Raw genomic sequence first — 25,718 nt, 5'->3', positions numbered from 1 at the left:
TCCAAAGAACACCATACCTACTGTGAAGCATGGGGATGGAAACATCATGCTTTGGGGCTGTTTTTCTGCAAAGGGACCAGGGCGACCGTGTAAGGGAAAGAATGAATGGGGCCATGTATCGAGAGAAGTGAAAACCTCCTTCCATCAGCAAGGGCATTGAAGATGAAACGTGGCTGGGTCTTTCAGCATGACAATGATCCCAAACACACAACATGGGCAACGAAGGAGTGGCTTCGTAAGAAGCATTTCAAGGTCCTGGAGTGGCCTAGCCAGTCTCCAGATCTCAACCCCATAGAAAATCTTTGGAGGGAGTTGAAAGTTCGTGTTGCCCAGCAACAGCCCCAAAACATCACTGCTCTAGAGGAGATCTGCATGGAGGAATGGGACAAAATACCAGCAACAGTGTGTGAAAACGTTTGACCTCTGTCATTGCCAACAAAGGTTATATAACAAAGTATTGAGATAAACTTTTGTTATTGACCAAATACTTATTTTCCACCATAATTTACAAATAAATTCATTAAAAATCCTACAATGTGATTTTCTGGATTTCTTTGTCTGTTATAGTTTAAGTGTACCTATGATGAACATGACAGGCCTCTCAACTTGCACAATTGGAGGCTGACTAAATACTTTTTTGCCCCACTGTATCTACCTCAATTACTTTGTACCCCTGCACATCGACTTGGCACTGGTACCCCGTGTATATAGCAACATTATCATTGCTCATTGTGAATGTACTTATTCCTTGTGTTACAAATGTTTTTTCAATTATTCTAATAATTTTCTATTGGTTTATGCATTGTTGGGAAGGGCCGGTAAGTAAGCATTTCACTGTTAGTCTACACCTGTTGTTTACCAAGCATGTGACAATTTGTTTTTTACAATCACCATTATTTTCAGAACCAGAAAAAACTCAAAATGGTCATCACTTGTACAGGCTGTCCAATGTTCAAAACATTGCATTGTGCATTGATATCTTTAAAGAAACCTTGCACTTGCAGAATCATTGGTTCAAATAACTCATTTATCATGAAATACCATAGGAACATTCATTTAGATCACCCACACACACAAGATCCCGATAGTTTCACTGTGTAGTTGTAACGGTTTTCTAGGTGTGAAGGAGAGTCGGACCAAAATGCGGCGTGTAGATTGCGATCCATGTTTAATGAACAAACGTAAAACACGAATCAATATTCAACACTACAAAACAAAGAACGTAACGAAAACCGAAACAGCCTATACTAGTGTAAACTAACACAGAGACAGGAACAAGGACACTAAGGACAATCACCCACAAAACCCAACACAAAACAGGCTACCTAAATATGGTTCCCAATCAGAGACAATGACTAACACCTGCCTCTGATTGAGAACCATATCAGGCCAAACATAGAAATAGACAAACCAGACACACAACATAGAATGCCCACCCAGCTCACATCCTGACCAACACTAAAACAAGGAAAACACATACGAAAGATGGTCAGAACGTGACAGTAGTTGTTTGTACAATCATTAAATATTGCAGTACAAAATATGTGATACATGTTTCATTATGCTACTACACATAAATACATCAATGTAAAAGGACTAGTAGAGAGAATACTACAGGCACAGTGTTAAGGTTTTCTTCCGCAGGGATCAGACCAAAATGCAGCATGGTTATCTTCATACATCTTTAATAAAGATAATGACAATACAAAAACATAACATGAAACACCTAAACAGCCTTATCTGGTGCAAACAGAGACAGGAACAATCACCCACGAAACACAAAGAATATGGCTGCCTAAATATGGTTCCCAATCAGAGACAACGATAAACACCTGCCTCTGATTGAGAACCACTCTAGGCAACCATAGACTTACCTAGACAACTATACTACACCACAATCCTATTACCTACAAAAACCTACAAAAACACACCACATAAATAACCCATGTCACACCCTGGCCTGACCAAAATAATAAAGAAAACACAAAATACTAAGACCAGGACGTGACACCCAGTGTAATCATTATATTATATATCACAAAATATTAAATGTATTGATGAAATGCAATAAAATCACAACATAGGTTTCTTTGAATCAAAGCAAAAATAATTAGCTACAAAAAAATAAAACAACTACAGTAAAGGTCATCTGTTCCTCACCTGGCTTACTGTAAAAAGCAAAACAAAGGATAGATTACTGTACTTCTATATTTCCATCAAAACTGTCTTGTGGCCACAGGTTCTCATCTCATCCACATGACAATGGATGTTTTCATTAGCCAAATATCTTGGGAATAATCTTTGGGCGAATCCTACACAGTCCCGCCCGAATTAATCCACCTCTTATTACCATCATTATGATGCCATGGCTCTAGACACTATACATTTAGACAGAAACCCTGCCCTGCGCGCTTGTTCGTTGAGCTGTAGATCCACTCCGGTGTCCCCAAAAGTTTTCAAAAGCACCATTGCTTGTAAGTGCCCAGCCGTGTCTCATTGTTGCCTTGGTTAGACAACTCAAGTTTGCAAAGCCAGTGTGGCTCCAAACACCAAATCTATCACTTGCAAATAATAGGCATTCCCAGCAGTACAGTTTGCAGTGCTTCTCGGAGCCTGTGAGCCATTGATAGCGCTCGTAGTTGGAACTTTGAAAGTGGCGAACGAACCCCTTTCCCGCCTGTGACAGGCTTTGTAGCGTCGGCGTCGGGCGACCTCTCCTGACAATGTCTAACTTTTCTTGAAAAGTTTGTCTTGAGAATGGCGTTATGATTATATCCTCGACCAAATCGATATCTTCTCCTCCTTCCGCCATTGTGGGTTAAAAAAAAACAGCTTAGTAGTACGCAAATTAATTAGTTTATCAAATTCAGTTTCCTAGTTCTGAGGTTTGCAAGACCTGCCCATATAGGACCTGCCTCTCAATATTGGTAATCCAATCAAAAGACGTGCATGCACTACGCCTGCTAGCTGGCTCCTGTGTAACACTGGAGCCAGCCAGCAGGCGTACAATAGCCAACTCTAAAGCTGATTGGTTGACACTAAATTTTCATTTCCATTCACTTTAAGCTACAAGCGCCCGCACTGTTGATTCTGAAGGCCTGAGGGCAGATTTTAGAACCCTGGCAACACATGATGGCAAATATGATTGGATAAAAGATCTAACATAAAGACCAGCCCTCCAAATCTCAAACTGGGGCTGGAAGCAGTGCAACCAAGAGGAAAGCTATGAAATGAAGAGTATAACTCTTACTCTGGGGAATAATTTAATACATATTTGTGGGAAAATATATTTAAAAAATATATATATTCTGATGATGTTTCGGCCAGCAGAGAAGGCCTTGCTGGCCCTGACGGCCCACCACTGAGGAAAGGAGAGTATGGGGGTAAGTAAAGGGTGGTAAATCGTGGTTGGGACTGAAACCATGCTTGCACCATTTGAGCATGGTGGAACCTGACATTATCCCACACAATGACATAGGTCATGCCATCTGCTCTACAGACCTAATTTAGCTCATCAAGGAAGGTTACATTCGAACAGCGAATCATGTGGCTGCCTGCAACTCAATATATAGAGTATATAGAGTAGAGAGCTTTAGATGTTGTCCGACCAAACATTAGAACAGGCAAGATGAGTAATCTAAGCAACTTTGACCGTGGTATGATTGTTGATGAACACATGGTGATTTCAGCATCTCAGAAACAGCTGCCTTCCTGGGATTTTTACACAGTACAGTCTCTTGAGTTTACAGAGAATGGTGCGATAAACAAAACACATTCAGTGAGCAGCAGTTCTGTCGGCAAAACCACCTTGTTAATGAGAGAGGTCAGAAGAGAATGTCCAGACTCATTCAAGCTAACAGAAAGGCCACAAATGCTCAAATAGCAGCTGTTTAAAACAGTGGTGTGCAGAAGGGCATCTCTTAACGTACAACACCGTGAATAATTCTGGCTGTTGTGGAGGCAAATGGGGGTCCTATCCAGTACTAGATAGGTGTACCTAATGAAGTGGCCAGTGAGCGTACAGTAATGTCAAATCAGAAAACATGGTCTGGAAAAGTGGTACATGGGACCATAGAAGCAGTGTCTGATAAAGAATGATGATGAAATATTACATCCATAGATAATGTAGTCCAATTGGTTCAAGTTCCACGGTAATTGGTGTCAATGGATCTCGTTATCCTGAAACTTTCATGATCTAAACATGGAATATTGTTTGTCAGTTTCCATAAAACTATGCATTAAGAGTAATGCAACAGTTACTTATCATTTTGAGCAGTTGTATCAATTGATAGTGAGATCATTGTAATGAAATGAATAGACAGTCATTTCAGATGTAATGTGTTAATTGCATTTTGCAATGGCAATACTTTGATGTTATGTTGTGTCATTTTGAACAGGTGATTTTAGTTCAATGAACAAATGATCTTAGCTTTATGTGTACTGTATCCAAGCAATTGGAAAAAATGTTAGAGTTTTGAAAAATTAGCATTTTGATCATTGGTTGTGAGTTTTGTGTCTAGAGTTTTGAAAAATGACATCAAGGTTTCGAAATTAGTGCCAAAGTGATTGTAAAAAACTGTAAAATTGTATTTGAATCTCTTCTTATATGAAAATTGCCCATTAGCACAATCATGTTCTAATATAGTCTTATGCTGAGACAGTATAAAATGTCTTGTAACTTCCTTGTGTTTCTTGTTTGGACTGTGAGGGGCATGAGGCTGTCCGGTCCCGCTGGCATGGCTATTAGTCCTCATTAGAGGCAGCAGATGCTCACAGTCTGGACCTTCACACATCAATGTAGCGTTACCTCCATCTGGATGGCCCACTTCTACCTGTACAGACAGACAAACACTCACCTTCACAGCTACGTAGAAAAACAAGGGCATTTTTCACAGTGGCAACTTATCACAGAAGTGGTCATAAATGGTCAGTGCCATCTTCTGGCACACAGGTGCAGTCACATCCTACCGCTGCACCCAAATGTTTTTTTTTTACCTACAAATAGCAAAATCAGCAGATTTAATCAGATAAAATGACTCTAGGTAGGCATCAATCCTGTTTTCCATCATATATAGTGTGTCTGTACAAACAGTGCCGGTGGCTCAGGTATTTGTGATGAGGTGAACACAATTAAAATTGGCCATGCTGGGAAATGTGCATTGTGGGATGCAAGGACAGGAGGGAGCATTTGTCCCCTCAGGGTTCTCATCCGTTACTGCTATCACTACTCTGTAAGTGGTTCACACACACAACTGCACGAAGAAAGATACACCTCTTCCACTGATTAGCTCTCCCTTTTTATGCATTGGATCCTATCAGATCCCTGTAACACAAAGACACGCAACAATTAGGGGAATTTGTATGTAGTACAACACTGCAATGTCACTCTAGTAAGATTATTTCATGGGACGGACATCTCACGTTGGATGATTTAAACCACTAGGTTAGTTAATGGACAACTTGCTAGGCGTACAAAATGAATGGCAATAATACATGGAATGTCTATTTTTGTCCTAAAATTTATCTTTTATTATCAAAAGACACACAATGGTGGTACAGTCTGACTGTCTTGCTATGTGAGCCCAACATGGACGGTGTGTCATCCCCTCAACTCTCGTATTGTTACATCTTTGGCACAGTGACATATCGCTATTCATGGGAAGGGTTGGTCATTCTTTATTGCATACAGTAGACGGGAACATTGGAGACAAGCAAAACAGATGAATACAATAAAATGTCATTTTTACAGGGTGTCATGAATTCCCCAATATCAGGGTGACCACATTATGTCAACATGTTTGTTTTCATAGTGTATTTGATCCAGAATTATAAGCATGGAGCAATACCTCAGTGTCTCATGCACCCATCGCTCATTGAATATGTCAGTGTGATTAGTCATACAGTAGGTCAAAAGGTCAGGATGGGGCCAGTTCCAGGACTCCAAGTATCCCCCGAGAGTGGCCAGGTCCACAACGGGGAAGAATGCTCCGATACATTTCACTGCCAGGAAGGCTGAACTTGTGCTCTCCCTGGACCCACCTGGTGAAGCAGGGAGACGGATAAAAGGAGGGACCGGAATGATTAGTGTAACTGGTAGAGAGAATACAAGGACACGTTTTATATCTAGAGGAAACATCCCACCAGAGGGGGCTAGAGGACAAGGAATTTGAGTTTCTGCAAAGAATGTGAGGCTTGCAATTATTACTGTTTTTTCTAATTGCTTAGGCACCATCTTTGAAACTATAGGCTATTTTTTGCAAAACTCTACACACTAACCACAATACCTTACACCAAAACAGCAAAACATTATACATCTCTTGCAAAGCAAACAGTTCTTGCAAAACTCTTCAAACTCTTTTTCTAAAAATTGTGTTTTTGCGTCAGTACAGTACACACAAACCATCATTTGAATAAGCACACGAAGCACCAACTACGCACTGATAGTATAAATGAAAAACACTTGTGGCTTCTGCTTTTTCTGTGTGCAGGGCATATTGCAGACCACAGCAGCCCGGTGAAAACTAACATTGTCCCAAATTATAACGTACCTGGGCTGCTCTGGCCCCTGGTCATCAGGAATTAGTCTGTTATGGAGGGTGTCCAGAAATGTGATAATGTGTGCAGTGTTGTATGGTGCTAGGATTGCATGATGGTGAAGGACGGCGTTTTGTCTAATAGTCACACATTGTTATGTTGCCACCACGTTGTCCCGGGACGTTGATGATGGCACGGTGTCCGGTGATATTTCTGCCGCGGCCCCTTGTTTTTGCAAGGTTGAAACCTCCCTCGTCCACGTATATTAGCTCATGATGCACTGAATCTGCTTCTAGCTCCATGACTCTCTGAAAGAGACAAGACAAAACAATGTAGCACAGTACGAAAAGACAGGGATCAGTCAATTTGATGTAGCACCATACACTTCCAGAATTTATATCTCAGTTGTTTTACACGGTCTGAGTTTCTTTCGAAAGGGACTCTGTACAGCTGCTTCATCCTAATACTATTGCGTTTCAGTAGACGAGACAGTGCAGAGACTCACTCTGTTGACGTTTCGGAATGTGGTGATATCTGCCATTATGTGGTCCTGCAGTTCTCTGATGCAGTTATTTGCAATGATCATATTGACAATGTGGGTCTCCTGCTCTGGGGTGAACAGTCGATCTCTTCCACCAGTTTTCTTGCAGTTGTGTAAAAACATTTGAATGGTTTTAGTGATAGATCCTTCTCATTATGAAAGTACAGTACATATTACTTATATTTACTTATATTTACTTACCGGTTCTCATTTCTAAATATCCAGATGATACCTGCAATAGTATAGTGGCTCAGATTTGGTTGAACCCGTTGCACAGCCTTCCTCATGCTCATTCCATGGTTGACAACATGGTCAACCACAGTCATTCTGATTTCATCCGTTATTGTGTTCCTGACTCCCCTTCCTCTTCCCCGTCCCGTCCTCTCCTTCAACCCCGTCTTACCCCCGTCCTATTGGCCTCCAAATGTTGTCCAAACCAAATGTTTAACTGTGGCATATTTATAGTGCTCAAGCTCTGATTTGTAAGTCAACTCATTATCTAAAAGTGTTTTCACATGTGTCAATGTGGAAAGGCAATTGGTGAAATTGTGTAGCAATGTAGAGACCAATGTTTACAGTTTTTCCAGAAGTGTGTTATTAAATTGCAAACTGAGTGTAAAGCAGTGAGTTGTGTTTACAGTTTTGCAAAAAGTGTGTCATAAAATGACAAAACTGAGCGTAAAGCAGAGCACGTGCATTCAGTTTGGCACACTTGGTAAATGCATTGGCTGCAAGTGTTAATGGTTTCAGAGATAGTGCTTCAAGAATCACTGTTAGTGTTTAAGCATTCAGAAAAAGGCTGTATAACAGTCACACACACTCGTACACGCACACACACAGCTGAGATCAGTTAGGCCTTCAACGCAGCTGTCGCCTAACGGCAACAGCTGGCCATTTTTAAATGAAATGTGCATACTACAGAAACACGCGTCGTATCAAACTGCTTTTCACCCTCTTCTCTTTATCATGGACAACGGCAGAGGTTCTCCCCTCCACTGCCCAGTGTTAGTGTAACTGGGACTGTCTCTGCCCTGGAAGGGATTGTGTTCCCACTGACTCTGCACATAGGTCTGGTTGAGAGAGAGAGAGAGGGGGGGGGGGGGGGGACAGAGGGACAGATAGAGAAAGAGGGAGGAAAATTGAGACAAGGGGTGGAAAAGGTGAGTGGAAGATCAACTGTCACTTCAAACAAATACCTTAATCCAAAGCAGTCTACTCCACCCAACTATTATGTGAATATTGAGCCAATGTGTGACATCAACCTTCCCCCCTCTTGCCAAAATGTCTGACTGGGATTATCTTGGTTCTAGGATTGGAGGTAGACCAGCAGGAAACCCTATGCCTTGAGAAGGGAACATTAAAAACAGGGTGCCACACAATCAAGTCTCCGGGAAGATCTTCACCTGAGATAGCTGCGTGTAGAAAGCAGGTTTAACAGCGGAAGTTGAGAATCGTGTGGGCTGCTAGCCCTGACAGAGGAAATAAATCAGGGCAGGTAGGTCTGGGTCCATGTTGCGTGCTGTAGTTGACAAACTCAGTGCTAGAACAATGACATCATACTGTATCTGAATTCTGCCATGGTTATGGACATTCTCCATTGTGATAATTGTAAGTGGGGTGGTGGAATTTTGGACAGGGATGGGAAAACAAATCCAAGGCATGCACAAAAACAACTAACAGTAAATAAAATAAACAAAATTCCTGATTCTTGCATGTCAAGTTAGAGCTGTGTAGTCCAAAGGTCTGCCAAGTGCCAGACTGACTGCACCTGGAGGGTGGCGAGCCACATGCGCCAGTGGGGCCCATAGGGGAAGATAGAGCAGGGCCGTCAGATCAGGTCCCCTGGCTTCCACAGGAACTGGTAGTCCTCCCACACAGCCTCTGGGTCCTTCTGGTCCGTGCTCAAAGTACCTTGCAGAATCACCTCAGTCCGCTCCTTAGTGATACTGCATACAGAGGGAGGGAGACAAAAAAGAGGGTCAAAGAGAGTGAAAGTTGCAGAGAAGAATTCTAGAACAGAATTTGGGATATAGGGTTACCTAGAGGAGAAATGGAGAGTGTTGAGAGAAAGGAAGAGGAGGATGAAGTAGGTTGTTGACGATGCGGAGTGGGCTGAAGGACGTGTTCATCACCTGTCTGGAGCTCAGCAAGTTCAGTACCACAGGAATGCTCAGATAGCCAATCAGAACGCCCAGAGCCACATTCACCACCCAACGAATGAGCATACCTAAAAGGACATAGGGGTTACATATAGGGAAATTATTTTTGACGATATATCGTATGGTATCGTTTTGTCAATATCGCAATATTTTTTGCGCTAGTTGGCCATACCTGCAGCAAAACTCCAGTATTTTTCCTTCATAGCTTGTTCTCCATCATTTTATATAGGGAGCCAATATGTTTTACAACTATTTTATTTCCATGGCTGATCAAAACTAGTTTTCTCATGGCTCTCTCTTGTCCCTCTGCAGAAGACATATGGTGAGCAATATACTTGGAACATCGAAACACAAAATCACAGTATCGAATAGAAATACATATACAATTGTAAGAATCGCAATGAATATTGTATGGGCACCTAAGTACCGTGATATCGTATCATGAGATCCCTGGCAATTCCCAGCAGGAGAAGTAGAGATACTCTTAATGATCGACTATGAAAAGCCAACTGACATTTACTCCTGAGGTGCTGACTTGTTGCACCCTCGACAACTACTGTGATTATTATTATTTGACCATGCTGGTCATTTATGAACATTTGAACATCTTGGCCCTGTTCTGTTATAATCTCCACCCGGCACAGCCAGAAGAGGACTGGCCACCCGTCATAGCCTGGTTCCTCTCTAGGTTTTGGCCTATCTAGGGAGTTTTTGCTAGCCACCATGCTTCTACACCTGCATTGCTTGCTGTTTGGGGTTTTAGGCTGGGTTTCTGTACAGCACTTTGAGATATCATCTGATGTAAGGGCTATACAAATACATTTGATTTGAATTAAGGTCACAGTTATGAAAACTTATGACACTAAAGAGGCCTTTTTACTGACTCTGAAAAACAAGAAAAGAAAGATGACCAGGGTCCCTGCTCATCTGCGTGAACGTGCCTTAGGCATGCTGCAAGGAGGCATGAGGACTGCAGATGTGGCCAGGGCAATAAATTGCGATGTCCGTACTGTGAGACGCCTAAGACAGAGCTACTGGGAGACAGGACGGACAGCTGATTGTGCACACAGTATCAGACCACGTGTAACAACACCTGCACAGGATCGGTACATTCAAACATCACACCTGAGGAACAGGTACAGGGTAGCAGCAACAACAACTGCCCGAGTTACACCAGGAACGCACAATCCCTTCATCAGTGCTCAGACTGTCCGCAATCGGCTGACAGAGGCTGAACTGAGAGCTTGTTGGTAAGGTAGGTCCTCACCAGACATCAACGGCAACAACGTTGCCTATGGGCACAAACCACCATCGCGGGACCAGACAGGACTGGCAAAAAGTGCTCTTCGAGTTGTAGTTTTGTCTCACCAAGGGTGCTTGTCAGATTCGCGTTTATTGTCTAAGGAATGAGCGTTACACCGAGGACTGTACTCTGGAGCGGGATCGATTTGGAGGTGCAGGGTCCATCATGGTCTGGGACGGTGTGTCACAGCATCATCAGACTGAGCTTGTTGTCATTGCAGGCAATCTCATCGCTGTGCATTACAGGGAAGACATCCTCCTCTCTCATGTGGTACCCTTCCTGCAGGCTCATTCTGAAATGACCCTCCAGCATGACAATGCCACCAGCCATACTGTTCTTCTGTGCGGGATTTCCTGCAAGACAGGAATGTCATTGCTCTGCCATGGCCAGTGAAGAGTCCGGATCTCAATCCCATTGAGCACGTCTGGGACCTGTTGGATCGGAGGGTGAGGGCTAGGGCCATTCACCCCAGAAATGTTCGGGATATTGCAGGTTCCTTGGTGGAAGAGTGGGGTAACATCTCACAACAAGAACTGGCACATCTGGTGCAGTCCATGAGGAGGAAATGCACTGCAGTACTTAATGCAGTTGGTGGCCACACCAGATACCGACTGTTACTTTTGATTTTGATCAGGGACACATTTTACCATTTCTGTTAGTCACATGTCTGTGGAACTTGTTCAGTTTATGTCTCAGTTGTTGAATCTTGTTATGTTCATACAAATATATACAAATGTTACTTTGCTGAAAATTAACGCAGTTGACAGTGAGAGGACGTTTCTGTTTCTGAGTTTATATATATAAATATATGTGTGTGTGTGTGTGTGTGTGTGTGTGTGTGTGTGTGTGTGTGTGTGTGTGTGTGTGTGTGTGTGTGTGTGTGTGTGTGTGTGTGTGTGTGTGTGTGTGTGTGTGTGTGTGTGTGTGTGCGCGCGTGTGTGTGCATGCGTGCGTGCGTTTGTATCTAGGAACACAAGATCCCTTTGGCAGTAGCCAGAGAGAGGGGCTTAGTCTATGTGGTCATGGGGCATTTAGTCACAGACAACTGGAGGAGTAGACAGCTCAAATCCCCACTACCTGTCTCGGATTGAGATGGCAACCCGTCAACCCATCCATGTTAAAACCATGCATCAGAACCATACCCGTTGTTTGACTTAAAGAATTAACTTTTATGCCTAAAAATTTATAAAAAACAGCCTTACTGGAGGTCGTACAGAATGTTGGGCCCACTTAAATGACATTTGAGTCTTGGGAGACCAATTAGCTGGAGCCTATTCCTGTTTTTATACACAACATGGGCATTCACTGCACTTCGACGTAAAAAAATATATATATATATTCAGGGAACTGCCAAAATAAAGGAAACACTTGAGTAAATGAGGGATACAAAGTATTCCAATCAGCCATTGAGGAAATGCTTCCTTTGAAATCAATGAAAGCTGCTATACTGCTCGTGTTGTGCTCGTGTTGCATCACGTCCAATGGCAACGTCCAAGCTCAAGAACCGCAGAGGTTCAATTCTCGATGGCTGACGCACACGTTCATTCTATCTTGTGAATTGAATTAAAGTTGATTTTGGTTGCATATGGCCTCAACTAGAACGTCACATATGGCCTCAACTAGAACGTCACATTGACACGACGCTGATGGCAAAGCTACTCAACGTTATGGTGGAGCTGAAGTGTTAGGGTCATGTATAAATGTGGATGAATGATGTCCCATCCCTCCAATAGAGATCCAGACACTTGTAGAATGTACAGCATGCCATTGAAGCTGGTTTGGTGGCCTAATGCCATTTTAAGACACTTTATGTTGGTGTTTCCTTTATTTTGGCAGTTACCTGTACATGTACATTCATCACAGTCTTCCACGCCATCTCAAGCTGTCTCTCTCTCGCTCTTTCATTCCATTCCCGCCTCCCTCTCCTCAGCTGTCCCAGCACTAAACCATACTCCTCCCATCATGTCCAAATCGTTAACTTCTTCCTTTATGTTTCTGGGCCAACTGTCAGGCACATTGGTAATGTCTGGTGCTGAGTGTCTACCATCTGTCAAGGCCCAATAGCCTGCTAGCCTGCTCCAGATGTGCATACAGCCAGGTGTGGGTGTTGGAGATGGGGAGTGGAGTGGAGCGGCTCGGGAGTGGAGCGGTTGGAGAGGGGTAGGGTGCCCATGTGGACCCACTCATTTCCCACTCTTAGGTGTTGTATACTCAAACACACAGCTTAGCTAGGCGTGTGGGAAGGGGGAGTCCATACACACACAAACATGCACGCACGCAGACACACACAGCACGGCTGGTAGAGACATTAGTCAGTCCAACTCAGTGGAGCCAGGTGGAAGCCTGGTCCTCTCCCTCTCTCTGACTGTCATCATTAGTCCCAATCATAAAACACCCAGACAGTGTTACAGCAGCCCTGCTATTCTTATAGGATGAAAATAAATACCCAGAATTCCAGGATAATCCCCACAATACCTTAACCCTGTCCATATCGATTTCTTTCTTTGCAAAGATGTGTCTGGGCTGAGGCAGAGGTATGGGTTGTGAGGGAATTAGATAAATAGAAGAGATTATTATATTTCTACGGTGTGGACTCTACCACTGATGGGTAAGAGGTTAGGCTCATTTAGGAGATTTCATGGCTGTTGAGGGGGTACCTCTGGTGAGTTTGGGGGTCTGTCCTGCAGCCTCCTCAGCCTGGAGTTCCGGTACGGCTTGCTTGGCCCCTCAAACAGGAACCCCAGAGATCCATCGTCAAAACAGACTGGGAACTATGGTCAGCCAGTTGAGAAAGCTTAGGTTCCCACTCACTATCAGAGTCACCTAGGGGAGAGGGTAGATGGGGTGAGACAGAGGGTCGAGGAGGAGACACAGAGGGTCGATGGGGAGAAAGGACACGCGGGAGTGATAAGATTCCTCCAAAAAGGTACTGGCAGAAAAATAGCATGATGATTGATGAGGACTATCTGCTTTGTAATAAATTAGGCCATTGCAGCAGGGAAAGTCCTGATTTCCTGTATTTAACTGATGACTGATTTATTACAGTTTTTTCCAACTGCTTACACACGTTTTTCAAAACTGTCTCCTTTTTTCAAAACTCTACACACAATTCCCAAAACTACAAAATGCAAAACGCCTCACATCTCCTTCAAAATGTAACACTGCATTCAAAATGCCATAAACATATGTCAGAATGAAGCATTTGCATCAAATGGTAAACACTGCTTTCATAATAGTACATTTTTGGATACACCATGTAAACACTGTTGTTCTAAATCTAAAGCTCTTTGGTCTTTCATAGGCTTACAGTATATCAACATTTCAATACATTGTTCTACAGTGAAAGTAATCTGCTGAGAGGGGTAACAAGTACACTGTAAACACCAATGCAATGTAGAAACAGAAAATATTTATTAGGCCAAACATTACTGTTGTATACAGTAGCATACAACAAAACCATAAACATATGTAAACCAAAAGTATATTCTTTAGAATACAGTAAAGAACACAATTGTGTGTGTGGGGTCCCGGGGGCAGTCCAGGAATTGGTAGGGGGGCAGTCACCAGTCCTAAGCTACGCTTCATCTCTTCTCCGGCCTGGGTCTGGCCACAATACTTCATCCACATCAAAAGATATGTTTTCTCTTGCCAAACATCGAGGGAAGTATCTCCTAGCATGGCGTATCCAACCTTGGACAGAGGCAACCTCTATGTCCCCACATGCGTCCGCCATTGCCTGGAGAAACGGCTGTACATTACTGTAATGCTAAAATAGTCATTAGATAGTTGCATACCTGTTCTCATTTCTGAAGGTTTGAATTATGGACGCCACTGTAAATCGACTCAAGTTGGGCTGGACTCTCAGTCCAGCCTCTCTCATGGTCAAACCGTGGTTGATCACATGATCAACAAGTGTTGCCCTAATCTCATCAGGGATGGCTATCCTTCCTTCTCTTCTTTGCCCTAGTCCTCTTCCTCTCCCTCCTACTCCTCTTGCTCTCTGTCCATTGTTGGCATCCATTGTTCAAAACAGGTAATCTGACCTTTGACCTATTTATAGGCCTATACTACAGTAAAGCAGTGATTGGTTAGTGATCAGTTAAGCTATTAGTGTTTGCACCCGTGAGGAGTGTGTGTGTGACCTGGTGAATAAGTGTAGCATTTTGATTGGTTGTGTTTGGAAAAGGAAAGCAAGTCACTTCCTGTTAGATTTCTGTGTTTTAGGTAGAGAATTGTGTGTAGTGTTTTGAAAAAAGTGTTTTATGCAATTGACAACTGAGTCAAAGCTTATGGTTTTGGATATTTGGTGTGTAGTTTTGCACTTTGAGTGAGAGGTTTCAAAAATCGTGTGACATGAAAAGATTTTGTGTGTAAGCAGTTGGAAAAAACTGTAAACTGAAGACGACAGTTGCCATAAAACCACTGTAGAGACCCAATGGATCCACTAGGTGGCAATGTGATGTCAGAGCCACTCGAGGTAGACATTCTTGGGCATAGATCTAGGATAAGTTACCCTTTTAAAATCCTAGTCTCAACCAGTTTTACTGTCAACTCACCTGGAACACTATCTGCAGCGTTCCGTTGACCATACATCGCCCCAGGAAGGTGAAGAGAAGGATGACGAGCTCAACAAAGTGATTGGACAGAACCTCAAAGAGATGGAACCACCATGGAGATTGGTGAATATAGTACGACATGGGGTTTGGCACCAGCTGAGTTTGGAGGGAGCGAGGGAGAAAGAGAATCAGAATGATACCCCCCCACACACACACATACACACACCACAGAATGGCACTGTGTGGTTAGACACAGTACTCTCCAGAACATCTCTAGAGATGACAGAGATGGGAGTGGGGAGTCAGTAACATCACTCCTCATTTTGGGGCCTGAAGAGAGGGGCTATGTAACCCACCACATCCTTCCAGTCTCAACCACAGAACTGGGATAAGCCAAAGATGACCACAGATTGACACCCCGGGAGTGCACAACCGCAGAGGTTACAGCATGAGTACATCCAGCTCAAGGAAAAAGCCATTTGCCTCCATATCGATACTCAAATATGAGCAATTACAGAGGGATAGAAAGAGGCAAACGAAAGAGAGGCTATTACCATAGCATACATATGAGTATTAAGGTGTGTGTTTTTGCTGACGAAAGTACAGAACATCACAGATAACAGTGAATTACCTATATATTTACACGGATTTACCTAGTGTCACATCAATGACTGCATGGTGATGCATGGTGATGGATGGCAGTGAGATCTGAGTCATGTTGTATAACTTATCACTACCAGCTTTTCTACAGGGTACAATGGACTGCCCAAATGGCACCTTGTGACAAATGCAGGTTGACGTTTATTGTCATGAATCTTGCCCTGGAGGTAGAACTGAGTGATTTCCCCTAGATGGGCCAGCTGCAATGTAAAAATTGGCTACAGTGGTTCCTCCTTTAAAAGTTGCATCATATTGCGGCACACCTTGCATGCTGCCGCAGCATTCTGTGGCACACCATTTAATTGTCAGGCATTTTTTCTGTTACTGCAAGTTATTGCTAGTTTGACCACCAGAGGGCTTCTTTGAAAAGCATTTGATAGTATTCCGTATTTGCATTACCAGAGAATTTAAAACCTTTTTTGTAATAACATAGTATATGGGATTGATTTTAGGAAATTTGGCTTAATTAATTTGTTTAATATTATGGTGTTTCTATTGAGAGAAAATCTAAAAATGAAACCTTCAGGGTTTCCGTTAAGATGGAATGGAAAATATGGCGCGGTACAACGTGACGGTCGGGAGTAGGCTACAGGATTGGAGGATTCTAAATTGTTTGCCTTCATTAGACAACTTTGTTCCAATAGTTCTGTAAATAAGTGATATTTATTCCCTTAGGAATTCATTATGGATCCATAACTAAATCAACATCTGCATTTAGAATTTTTTAAATAATTATTTTATTAACGAAATGTGTTTATTTGTTTATTAGGCTACTGTGCAGTCTACAATACATACTGTAGTAAACATGGGAAAGTGCCTGATTCCTTGCATAAGGGAGAGCAGGCCATGTCTGTACTACAGAATGCGGGGCACGCAGGAGACCGGTGTTATTTCATAGTTGTGATGTCTTCACTATTATTCTACAATGTAGAAAATAGTACAAATAATGAAGAAACCTGGAATGAGTAGGTGTGTCCAAACTTTTGACTGATACTTGCTTAATAAATTTAATTAATATTATGTTTTTTCTATTCCAAGAAAAATGAAAAACCCTCTGGGTTTCCATAAGGATGGAATGGAAAATATGGCACTGTACAACGTGACGGTCGGCAGTACCATACTAGGCTATTGACATTCCAAGATGGCGTAGCAGTAAGTCGTCCTGTCTCGTGTCCCTTGTATATATCGTATATTTTTTCGTTTTTTACATATTTTTCTTCGCATATCTCTTCAAAAACATTTTGCTAAACCTAAGCTTCCAAATACTCTCCTGCAACCCGCCTAACCCAATGTAGCTATTTTTCCTAAAGTATTTATATTTACTTCGGAACCGGAACCCCTCAACTGAAGCTAGCCAGCTAACCACCAGCTATGCTAGCGGTCTTCAGCTAACCGGTCATCAGCTAAGCTAACCTTTAGCTCGGAAAGCTCTCGCCAGCTCGAACAACGCGACTCTAACCAGAGCATAACGGACCTATTTATTTTTCATCCCCGGATTCATCCCCGGATTCCCACCGCAAACGGAACATTTTTCAGCTGGATCTTCACAACTAGCTATCTAGCTAAACCGCAACCCCGGATGATTACTCCTGGCTAGCGCTTCCACCCACTTAGCGTGAAGCTAGCCCGGCCAGCGCACCTGTACTACCACCGTAGCATACTCCTGGGCTACAATACCCGGGCCCACGACCGGTCTATCGATGTCACCGCATGAAGAGGAATAAACAGACTCACCCCATCACGACGTCCCCCAAAGGCCAACTCTCTAGCCCTCGCTATCTCCCTGCTTGCTAAACTCGGCCTGCTAACTGCTAGCTTGTCTAGCCCCGGTCCGCTAACTGCTACCTTGTTTAGCCCGGGCCTACGAACTGTTAGCTTGTTAGAACAGGCCTGCTAACTGCTAGCTTGTTTAGCCCGGGCCTACGAACTGTTAGCTTGTTAGCACAGGCCTGCTAACCATCTGAATCGCCGCGTCCCAAACACGCACCGGACCCATACTCACTTTCTATCTCTTTTTGATTTTTAATCTGTTTATACCTTTCCGGAAACCTGCCTCACCCAATGTGACACGGAATCGCTATTATTTTTAATTTTTAGAACACACTCAAGAACCTCCAGAAGCCAACCAGCTAACTAGCTACAAGCTATTTAGTCATTGTTAACTTTTTTTCAACCTGGATAACACTCGCCAGTCCAGCTCCCCTGCCCCATCCACCGCTGCCCCCTGGACACTGATCTCTTGGCTACATAGCTGATGCACGCTGGACTGTCCATTAATCACGGTACTCCATTCTGCTTGTTTATGTTTTATCTGTCGGCCCCGTTGCCTAGTCAACGCCATTTTACCTGCTGTTGTTATGCTAGCTGATTAGCTGTTGTCTCACCTACTGTTTTAGCTAGCTTTCCCAATTCAACACCTGTGATTACTGTATGCCTCGCTGTATGTCTCTCTCAAATGTCAATATGCCTTGTATACTGTTGCTCAGGTTAGTTATCATTGTTTTAGTTCACAATGGAGCCCCTAGTTCTACTCTTCATACCCCTGATACCTCCTTTGTCCCACCTCCCACACATGCGGTGACCTCACCCATTACAACCAGCATGTCCAGAGATACAACCTCTCTCATCATCACCCAGTGTCTGGGCTTACCTCCGCTGTACCCGCACCCCACCATACCCCTGTCTGCGCATTATGCCCTGAATATATTCTACCATGCCCAGAAACCTGCTCCTCTTATTCTCTGTCCCCAACGTTCTAGGCGACCAGTTTTGATAGCCTTTAGCCGCACCCTCATACTACTCCTTCTCTGTTCCGCGGGTGATGTGGAGGTAAACCCAGGCCCTGCATGTCCCCAGGCACCCTCATTTGTTGACTTCTGTGATCGTAAAAGCCTTGGTTTCATGCATGTCAACATCAGAAGCCTCCTCCCTAAGTTTGTTTTACTCACTGCTCTTGCACACTCTGCTAACCCTGATGTCCTTGCTGTGTCTGAATCCTGGCTCAGGAAGGCCACCAAAAATTCAGAGATTTCCATACCCAACTATAACATCTTCCGTCAAGATAGATCTGCCAAAGGGGAGGAGTTGCAGTCTACTGCAGAGATAGCCTGCAAAGTAATGTCATACTTTCCAGGTCCATACCCAAACAGTTCGAACTACTAATTTTGAAAATTACTCTCTCCAGAAATAAGTCTCTCACTGTTGCCGCCTGCTACCGACCCCCTCAGCTCCCAGCTGTGCCCTGGACACCATTTGTGAATTGATCGCCCCCATCTAGCCTCAGAGTTTGTTCTGTTAGGTGACCTAAACTGGGATATGCTTAACACCCCGCCAGTCCTACAATCTAAGCTAGATGCCCTCAATCTCACACAAATCATCAAGGAACCCACCAGGTACAACCCTAACTCTGTAAACAAGGGCACCCTCATAGACGTCATCCTGACCAACTGGCCCTCCAAATACACCTCCGCTGTCTTCAACCAGGATCTCAGCGATCACTGCCTCATTGCCTGTATCCGCTACGGAGCCGCAGTCAAACGACCACCCCTCATCACGGTCAAACGCTCCCTAAAACACTTCTGTGAGCAGGCCTTTCTAATCGACCTGGCCCGGGTATCCTGGAAGGACATTGACCTCATCCCGTCAGTTGAGGATGCCTGGTCATTCTTTAAAAGTAACTTCCTCACCATTTTAGATAAGCATGCTCCGTTCAAAAAATGCAGAACTAAGAACAGATACAGTCCTTGGTTCACCCCAGACCTGACTGCCCTCGACCAGCACAAAAACATCCTGTGGCGGACTGCAATAGCATCGAATAGTCCCCGTGATATGCAACTGTTCAGGGAAGTCCGGAACCAATACACGCAGTCAGTCAGGAAAGCTAAGGCCAGCTTCTTCAGGCAGAAGTTTGCATCCTGTAGCTCCAACTCCAAAAGTTCTGGGACACTGTGAAGTCCATGGAGAACAAGAGCACCTCCTCCCAGCTGCCCACTGCACTGAGGCTAGGTAACACGGTCACCACCGATAAATCCATGATTATCGAAAACTTCAATAAGCATTTCTCAACGGCTGGCCATGCCTTCCGCCTGGCTACTCCAACCTCGGCCAACAGCTCCTCCCCCGGCAGCTCCTCGCCCAAGCCTCTCCAAGTTCTCCTTTACCCAAATCCAGATAGCAGATGTTCTGAAAGAGCTGCAAAACCTGGACCCGTACAAATCAGCTGGGCTTGACAATCTGGACCCCTATTTCTGAAACTATCCGCCGCCATTGTCGCAACCCCTATTACCAGCCTGTTCAACCTCTCTTTCATATCGTCTGAGATCCCCAAGGATTGGAAAGCTGCCGCAGTCATCCCCCTCTTCAAAGGGGAGACACCCTGGACCCAAACTGTTACAGACCTATATCCATCCTGCCCTGCCTATCTAAGGTCTTCGAAAGCCAAGTCAACAAACAGGTCACTGACCATCTCGAATCCCACCGTACCTTCTCCGCTGTGCAATCTGGCTTCCGAGCCGGTCACGGGTGCACCTCAGCCACACTCAAGGTACTAAACGATATCATAACCGCCATCGATAAAAGACAGTACTGTGCAGCCGTCTTCATCGACCTTGCCAAGGCTTTCGACTCTGTCAATCACCATATTCTTATCGGCAGACTCAGTAGCCTCGGTTTTTCGGATGACTGCCTTGCCTGGTTCACCAATTACTTTGCAGACAGAGTTCAGTGTGTCAAATCGGAGGGCATGCTGTCCGGTCCTCTGGCAGTCTCTATGGGGGTGCCACAGGGTTCAATTCTCGGGCCGACTCTTTTCTCTGTATATCAATGATGTTGCTCTTGCTGCGGGCGATTCCCTGATCCACCTCTACGCAGACGACACCATTCTATATACTTTCGGCCCGTCATTGGACACTGTGCTATCTAACCTCCAAACAAGCTTCAATGCCATACAACACTCCTTCCGTGGCCTCCAACTGCTCTTAAACGCTAGTAAAACCAAATGCATGCTTTTCAACCGATCGCTGCCTGCACCCGCATGCCCGACTAGCATCACCACCCTGGATGGTTCCGACCTTGAATATGTGGACATCTATAAGTACCTAGGTGTCTGGCTAGACTGCAAACTCTCCTTCCAGACTCATATCAAACATCTCCAATCGAAAATCAAATCAAGAGTCGGCTTTCTATTCCGCAACAAAGCCTCCTTCACTCACGCCGCCAAGCTTACCCTAGTAAAACTGACTATCCTACCAATCCTCGACTTCGGCGATGTCATCTACAAAATGGCTTCCAACACTCTACTCAGCAAACTGGATGCAGTATATCACAGTGCCATCCGTTTTGTCACTAAAGCACCTTATACCACCCACCACTGCGACTTGTATGCTCTAGTCGGCTGGCCCTCGCTACATATTCGTCGCCAGACCCACTGGCTCCATGTCATCTACAAGTCCATGCTAGGTAAAGCTCCGCCTTATCTCAGTTCACTGGTCACGATGGCAACACCCATCCGTAGCACGCGCTCCAGCAGGTGTATCTCACTGATCATCCCTAAAGCCAACACCTCATTTGGCCGCCTTTCGTTCCAGTACTCTGCTGCCTGTGACTGGAACGAATTGCAAAAATCGCTGAAGTTGGAGACTTTTATCTCCCTCACCAACTTCAAACATCAGCTATCTGAGCAGCTAACCGATCGCTGCAGCTGTACATAGTCTATTGGTAAATAGCCCACCCATTTTCACCTACCTCATCCCCATACTGTTTTTATTTATTTACTTTTCTGCTCTTTTGCACACCAATATCTCTACCTGTACATGACCATCTGATCATTTATCACTCCAGTGTTAATCTGCAAAATTGTAACTATTCGTCTACCTCCTCATGCCTTTTGCACACATTGTATATAGACTCCCCCTTTGTTTTCTACTGTGTTATTGACTTGTTAATTGTTTATTCCATGTGTGACTCTGTGTTGTCTGCTCACACTGCTATGCTTTATCTTGGCCAGGTCGCAGTTGTAAATGAGAACTTGTTCTCAACTAGCCTACCTGGTTAAATAAAGGTGAAATAAAATAAAAAATAAAATATTTAACCCTTTCATGCGAGTTCCAAATATCTTTAACGGTCGCCCCAGGGTGAGTTTTTTTATGCACGTGATGTTAGAACATTCCCTCCATTCCAGAATGTGATTGTTACGTGACAGTACATTTAATCCGCACTGCCCTCAAACCAAAGCACGCAGCCTATTTTTATTTATAGGCTGTTTTCAACTTGTCAATTTTAAATTATTTTCCTACAAGTTTTTCATTTTCTAATAACAGTTTGAATTGAGGTGTGTTCCGCCTCATTCATTCACATAAAAGTAGACATTTTTACTTTTGCAGACCAATTCATTTTTTTGACATTTCTGACCCGGACAAAATTCCCCAAACACTTCTCAATTGTTTGTGCAGTTCAAGTCTGCAGACATTTGCTCATCTGCCGTCCTGCATACACGTGTCCATATTTTCTATCTGTTGCCTGCATCGCAATTAAAGTTGTTTTCGTTACCAATAATAACTTTGGAAATGTGTGCGTTTCTATCAAAGTAAGTGCCTTATTACGTTATAATAGTTTCTGCATGCCGTGTAATGTCGTTTCTACTGTAGCATAATGTTTTTGTGTATATTCCTTATAACCACAGACACGCGGTGTAACGTTACTCATTTCATAACATTTATGGTGTTATACTCAATGCTTAGGTAGCTAGCTACATTCTTCTATTAGCTCTGGAAAACAATGCTAATTGCGTCAGGGAAGTATTAGCATGTGTTGTATTTTGAAGCTACCCTGGCCTTATGACTCCCAAGTGGCACAGCGTCTCAGTGCTAGAGGCGTCACTACAGACACCATCTTCAAATCCAGACTGCGTTTCTGTCAAATTAAGTGCCTTATTACGTTATAATAGTTTCTGTGTGTCGTGTTTTACCGGTTCTACTGTAGCTCACTGTGTGTATGGAGCCTAATATATTTGTGTATATTATAACCGCGGACACGCAAAGTAATGTTACTCATTTCATAACCTTTATGGTGTTATATTCAATCGTGCTTATGTAGCTAGTTACATTATTCTATTAGCTCTGTAAAACAATGCTAAATGCGTCAGAAGTATTGACATGTTGTATTTTGAAGCTACCCTGGAAAAATAGAAAAATATATTATACCACTTGGTCGTTTTCTGAGTGCATTCCACAAAGCTGTTTATCATGTCCGCCTTATCCACTGATCACATTTTGTGGTTATAGTCAAGCACGCAGTCTGGTTTGATGTTTCTCTGTCTGGTTTGTTTCTCTCTTCCGTCAGGTGGTCCACCTTCCCTGTGGCCCGACATGGTTGCTGTATGGATAGTGGAGAGGACATGGACGTCTTGTTTGTCATGGCACTTTACTGCCAGCTGTTAACATTTCTTATTTTGTATAATGGGTCATTTAGGATAGCAGTAGCATTGTTGATGAAATTCAGTCATAGCAGCAGAACTAGAAAGCAGTCTTGGGAAAAGAGGGTGGAAAAGATGGGAGTTGCAAACATAGGATTTCTGCTCCAGTATTCTCTTAGGGAGTTCTTCTTTACTATCCCCATGAGAAGGACTGTCACCAGGAATGTATACATTTCACTAATTGTGGTTGTCCCCCCACCCCCACCCCAACCCCACTCCTGGCTCTCTCTTCTCCTGTAGCTTCTCCTGTAGCGATTGGTCTCTACAATGTCTCCCACCAGCTCCTCTGTCAGAAACAACTTGAAGCACTCTGCCTCAGATGGAAATGGCAAGGGGCGTTGCACTCCAGACTGGGACCCATCGAAGCAAACAGCAGGGCCAGGAGGGGTGAAATGGCTGGCAGCCTTCCAGTTACCACAGAACTCCTGTACTTCATCCACTGTCGGTCTGCCTCCATCACCACCAGCATCTTCAAAGGGAACTGGGACTTTGTCAGTGGACCAGCGTTCCTCTGTCACTGTCAAAATCTGATTCCTGACTTTCAGACTCAGACTCATTGTCAGAATTTCTTTACATCGCCAGAATTTCCGCATTTGTGAGTGGTCTCCTTTTGAAAGACGTTGCTAATGCTACAGCTTAGCTCATTAGCTACATACTGAATGGCACTGAATGGCTCAGAGTGGGAGTGAGAGGTTACGTGATTGATTGCCTGCACGCGCCATTTATATCAATAAATCACTATCAGAATTTTTTTTGTGTGGTATTATTGATATATTTACTATTTTATTCACGTGTGATTGTACGCTTCAGGGACCACTGTAGAACGATCACCCCCGTGTGATGATACGTGTGAAAGGGTTAACTAAATATTCCCCGCAGGTTACGAGGAAGGAGTAGGCTGTCCTTGTAAATAAGAATTTGTTCTTAACTGACTTGCCTAGTTAAATAATGGTTACACTAAGAGCATAACATTTCTGCACTCTAATTTTCTCATTGTCTAACCAATACCCAAACTGAGATTAAGTGAAAATAAAAAATATAATAATTGATCCCCCATGCTTGCTTCAGAGCAGCACGAAAAGGTGGTAAAATAGTTGCAGGCTTTTGCATCTAACTTTAAAATGCTCTTTAAATAATTACATTTAGAGAATTGGAGGACTCTAAATTAATATCTAAGGGGCATTTTCCGTTAGGATCTGTGAGAATATCTAAGGGGCTTAGGCTTCTAAATTAATTAATAATAATAACAATCTCTTTGTTTAAAAAGTAACAATATTTTGGAGATTTTGTTTTCATTTACCCTAGAGTGAGCGAGAAAAACGCAAAACAATATTTTACATTTTTTTAGCCCCTTTTCCCAATTTCGTGGTATCCAATTGTTAGTAGTTACTATCTTGTCTCATCGCTACAGGTCCCGTACGGGCTCGGGAGAGACGAAGGTCGAAAGCCATGCGTCCTCCAAAACACAACCCAACCAAGCCGCACTGCTTCTTAACACAGCGGGCATCCAACCCGGAAGACAGCCGCACCAATGTGACGGAGGAAACACCGTGCACCTGGCGACCTGGTTAGCGTGCACAGGAGTCGCTGGTGCTCGATGAGACAAGGATATCCCTACTGGCCAAACCCTCCCTAACCCGGACGACGTTAGGCCAATTGTGCGTCGCCCCATGGACCTCCCGGTCGCGGCCGGCTGCGACAGAACCTGGGCGCGAACCCAGAGTCTCTGGTGGTACAGCTATCACTTCTGTGCAGTGCCCTAGACCACTGCGCCACCTGGGAGGCGAAAAAGGCAATTCTTGAACATGGGGTGAGACATTCTTACTAATTTGTAAATAAAGCCAGTTTGTTATTTCGAATGATTTATTTCTGGAGAAACCTAAATGGATTATTTAGCAGACATTACTTGCTTATATTCATGAAGATGATGAGTGATTGGCAAAGGCAATCTGTAATCTGTTGGCATCACGGCACGACATCAACATCGCTCTAATTGCAGTCAGAAGACAGTTGAATAAACTTGCATGGACTTATGGAAAGGCTCGGTAAGAAATGTTTTATATATATATATATATATATATATATATACAGTATATAAAAGACCTACAACACCTTCGATAGGCATAACAGTATATCGAAAAAATACTTTTTCATCTCTTCATGTTGGTCTCCTGATTTAAACCCGATCAAACATGTTCAGCATCAACTGAAAACATTAATCCGTAACTCTGCCAAGCCGACAAGCAAAGATGAACTGGTCAAGGCCATCAAGATGTTTTGGCTAGAGAAACTGACGGTACAACAATGCAACAAATACATTGATCATCTCAGCAAGGTTTTACCTGTGGTCCTGTTGCTTGATGGAAGTGCAAATAAAATGTAGTTTATATAAACATTTACATTTGAATGTCTTTTTTCTCATTATTTCATTTTATTAACGACAACATAAATATGTTTAATAAATACTGTACTGCTGTTTGAGTTAGAAATGTAA

At 43.5% G+C, this 25,718-nt stretch overlaps 1 pseudogene; it reads right to left on the bottom strand.

The window, feature by feature from the left end:
• Window positions 1–8,903: 8,903 nt before the first annotated feature.
• LOC121840852 overlaps window positions 8,904–25,718 on the bottom strand; it is a 56,776-nt pseudogene continuing 39,961 nt past the window's right edge.

Source organism: Oncorhynchus tshawytscha, linkage group LG25 (assembly GCF_018296145.1).
Source record: "Oncorhynchus tshawytscha isolate Ot180627B linkage group LG25, Otsh_v2.0, whole genome shotgun sequence".
Classification (NCBI taxonomy): domain Eukaryota; kingdom Metazoa; phylum Chordata; class Actinopteri; order Salmoniformes; family Salmonidae; genus Oncorhynchus; species Oncorhynchus tshawytscha.
This window is presented reverse-complemented; position numbering and strand designations above follow the sequence as displayed.